At 31.6% G+C, this 4,398-nt stretch overlaps 1 long non-coding RNA gene across 1 annotated transcript; it reads right to left on the bottom strand.

The window, feature by feature from the left end:
• Nucleotides 1–1,216: 1,216 nt before the first annotated feature.
• LOC307161322 lies at nucleotides 1,217–1,948 on the bottom strand. Its single transcript, XR_013821707.1, has 3 exons — nucleotides 1,872–1,948; nucleotides 1,743–1,790; nucleotides 1,217–1,489 (listed from the first exon to the last, which is right to left on the bottom strand). It is a non-coding gene; the product is annotated as an uncharacterized lncRNA (long non-coding RNA).
• Nucleotides 1,949–4,398: the final 2,450 nt, after the last annotated feature.

Below are 4,398 nucleotides of genomic sequence, written 5' to 3' on the forward strand. Positions count from 1 at the left end.
TTCTGATCAAAATATGACTTTCTACAGGGCATTGATTTCATACATGACCTCTGTGGACACCAGTGGCCAGTTGCATAAACTGCCAAGTTAAGACTGAGGAGAACTAGTCTGACCAACTAGCAGTTAGTTAGGGCTAATCACTCTTACACTTCAGACTCAAATTTGACCAGTCTACTTTTTCATGTAACTGACTTAAAAAAGTTATGGCAAGACTTAAAGAAAAAAAATTAGATGACTAACTTGTAAGACTAGTCTAATAATTTTATGCAACCGGCCCAGGACTTAAATAATGTTGTATTTTGGGAGACATAGCAAGTGAATAGAAAAAAAAAAGAAAAAAAAAATCACTATTCCTATGAAATATTAGATATTATTTTGAAAATTTTGTACTAAAAATAGTACTACTATTATTAAATTGGTTTCATTACATGTTGCCCCAAAAACACATTTTCATAATATGCTAATTAGATACATTTTATAGATACATTACAATTTGGAATTAATTGGTTGTGAAATTCACTATGTTTAAAAAGTGCTATTACAAATTGGTCACAGAGATACACTTGAGAGAAAGAAAAAAAGAGTCACTCTTTTCTGTGCTTTTATTTGTAAAATAAATGGTTAAATCTATTTTATATTATAGCCTGTATTATATTCATGCATTTGTTCAAGTTTGGTTAATCCAGTATATTTGTTACGTCTGTCAGCTTCTTTAACTTCTGCAGTGCCTTTCATATAATTTGATACAGAAATGAATTGAAATACATGTGAAAAGAACGCTAAGTCGGCACACTGGTGAATTTAGGACAAGTGTTATTTTTGAGCAACTGAAAACTACAAACCTGTAAATGGCCATAAATACGAAAAATAATTGTATAATAATTCTACTTATGTGACAATGATAAATACTTATTTATATCTTCACAACATATAACAAATATGAGATACACCTGACATATTCTAAAATCATAATAATACAGTGTGTAAAATAACTTTATACATACATACATACATAATGTATCCATGAACAGCAGGGCAATAAAGAGATAAACAGATCAAAATACTGTACCAACATCCAGTCATCCTATAAAGCTTAATTCAAATTAAGAACTTAAACAGAAAATGACAAGTATAAATATTAAAGTATATACATATTGTATTCATTAATTACATTACCAGTATAGTTCATGTACAGGATGTGAGTAAATGTTCTCACTGTGGTCGCTTGTGTCCCAGACCCAGTAGGCACAGAAGTAAACGGCTGCGTGACTCTTCTTAGTGTCACTCAGTTTTAGATCATAAAGCTTTGTTTTGTCCACAGTGAAGTCATTTGCTTGGGGATTGCTGGTATCACGAGTCATAGCACCATCTTTAGTGATATAGAGTAGTCTCGATGGGGCTCCACCGTCTTTTATTTGGTACCAATGGATGTAATCTGAAGAGCCCACATTCTTCGCTTTGCAGGGCAGATACACGGTTTTGCCCTCTGCTTTACGTGAGCTTAGAATTATAAGGTTCTATCTCCGTTTAGGGTAGTTCCGAGATATTGAGCGTCAAAGTTTTTACATCCCAGCTGGCACAACTGAGATGGAACCTTTTTATTTTATTAATAACTACTAACAAAATATTTTTTTACAAAAATAACACCACACAGGCATTAATAAACACCTAATGGATCAGATTATGTCAAAAACTCAATTTCGACCAAAAGTGGAGATAGAACCTTATAATTCTAAGCTCACGTTTAGCCAAAGCCTTTGGACCTGGCTCCAAACTCATTCCTAGAAATGCTGTTTTGACAAAACCAAATTCAATACATTTAAATCAGTTTTTAATTTTGTATTGCTTTATTATTTATAAATGTCACTTACCTGGCATCTTTAAGAGGAGGACAATATAAATGTATAAAAACATCATTAATCTGGTGAAAAATATACCTGTGTAAAGCTGTCTTTCAGGTTTTCACACTGCTTTTGTATGAGTTTCAAAAATAGGGTGCTGATGTCATTTCCTGAAATGGAGTTACCGTAGAAACCATTTTAAAAGACATTTTACATGAGCCTTTTATGCTAACTGATTTTCAAGTTACATTAAATTATCCCCACATATTGATTTAAAAAAAAAGTATATATATATATGATTATGAGAATCAATGCTTAAGGTTATTTTAATTAATTAAACTAGTAAGGTTGATATAACTGTTTAGAAAAACAAGACAGCTGAATTAATATATATATATATATTATGGAACATATTGATAAAAAATGATGTTATGTACAGGCCAGTATTAAGTTTAGACGATTCAGTGTAGTCATGCGGATAGTGTACAAAAAAAAAGTTTTTTTTTCTTCATTAACAGTGTCTGTTTTAGCATTTAGAACAATTTTAGTTATTTTATAAAATACTCCCTGTAAAAACATATATGCTAACACTCAGACATTGATATTACCAGTCAAAAGCTTGTCAAAAATAACTGCTGCTGAATTTTCAGTATCATACTCTATTCTTCAGTGTCACATGATCCTTCAGAAATAATTGTAATATGCTGATTTGCTGCTCAAGAACATTCATAATTATTATTATTATTATTATCAATGTTGAAAACAACAGTTGCTTATTATTTTTGTGGAAACAGATTTTCTTTTTTATCAGAAATCTTTGATGAATAGAAAGTTCAATGAACAGCATTTATTTGCATTTATTAAATAAAAATCTTTAAATATCTTCACTGTTACTTTTGATCAATTTGAATCATTGATGAATAAAAGTATTAATTTTTCTCTTTTTTTAATCTTACCACAAATGTTTGAATTTTATCATAGTTTCCACAAAAATGTTAAGCATCAAAAACTGTTTTCAACTGATAATAATGAAAATAATAATGATACTAATGATAAATGTTTCTTGAGCACCAGATCATCATATTAGAATGATTTCTGAAGGATCATGTGACACTGAAGACTGAAGTAATGATGCTGAAAATTCAGCTTTGCCACAACAGGAATATATCACATTTTTAAATGTATTAAAATAGAAAACAATTATTTTAAATTGCAATAATATTTCATAATATTGCTGTTTTTTCTGTATTTTTAAAGTGCTATGGTATGCAGACCAGACTTATTAAAAAAAAAAGTAATTTGTTTATATACACTGCTAACGCAACAGAAAAGACAAATGTCTCCCCCTTGCGTTATACGGTTGTCATTACAAACAAAATAAAAAATTGTAGCCTACTACTAAACTGCACTATTAACAGTGCTTTCAAATGCTCCACAATGACCAGTGATTATAAAATAAGTGATATTTGATTTGTGAAGCTAATACAGCGATGTAAACATGACATTTATACTGATGTTGTTTCCATTTGTGAAGATGAACCAAAACTCATATGAACTATTCTTTATTCACTTTACAGTTAAATTAGCACAGATATGTCCATCACAGAAATGCTCTACAGTGAGGCTAACAATACGAACACAAGAGTGATGCTGTTTTTTTTTTCAGAACCAAACAAAGACAGTGATTACTCTATCAACCAATTACATATATTGCATATTTTTTTGATTTCCCACCCCAAACTTTCCCACTCGTCATTGGCTTAAAAAATATAGAGTTGAATAAATACAATTTCTCCAAACATAAAACATCATTCACAAATTAATGTTTCCACGTCCATTCAAGGTTAAGTTCTGCATTTTTGTGAATATAATACACATAATATCTGTAATTATAGGGAGCTACATGTTGTGTTTTGCCAAGCTGTATGAGCCAGGTGCAATGTTTCAGATTTCTTCTCACAACATTTCTCATGCTGTAAACTCAACACATATCCATATTCATCAAGAGGACTTCGACTAATTTGGCATAAACACTGAAAGTCTCGGCCATAAACTATGCCGATATCAAATATATGCCAAATACCACCACCATATAGCCGCGCACGGCCAGCCGTGAAACTACAGAGAACACTAACGATGATGCAATGTCACATTTATATCAGAAATATCTCAAAGAAAACACCTAAGTTTTGTGTAACACTTAGAATGGTTAAATAGGTCATATCACTACAAATTCTGATAAAATTCGCTGCAGAGCAACAAAGTCAATACAATACACTTGGTGCAGAGAGGATAAGGTAACGTTTTTTTGTCTTTAGAGGGGAAACTCTCACTTTAGTTCTTCTTTAAACAGACAGGGATTACATGTGGAGGTCACCAGAGTTCCAACAAAGCACACATCAATTCGTTGCTGCTCACAGGTAAACGAACAAAAAACAGGGACTTTATCTTGGTTTTGCGAGAAAAGGTTGACCATACTATCACGTCATGCTTGGTTATTTTCTGTATGCTCTGAGTAGGTATTTGTGTCTCCGCTTGCTTCGTTTAGTCGCTTGTG

Source organism: Squalius cephalus, assembly GCF_949319135.1.
Source record: "Squalius cephalus genome assembly, chromosome: 7".
In the NCBI taxonomy this organism is placed as follows: domain Eukaryota; kingdom Metazoa; phylum Chordata; class Actinopteri; order Cypriniformes; family Leuciscidae; genus Squalius; species Squalius cephalus.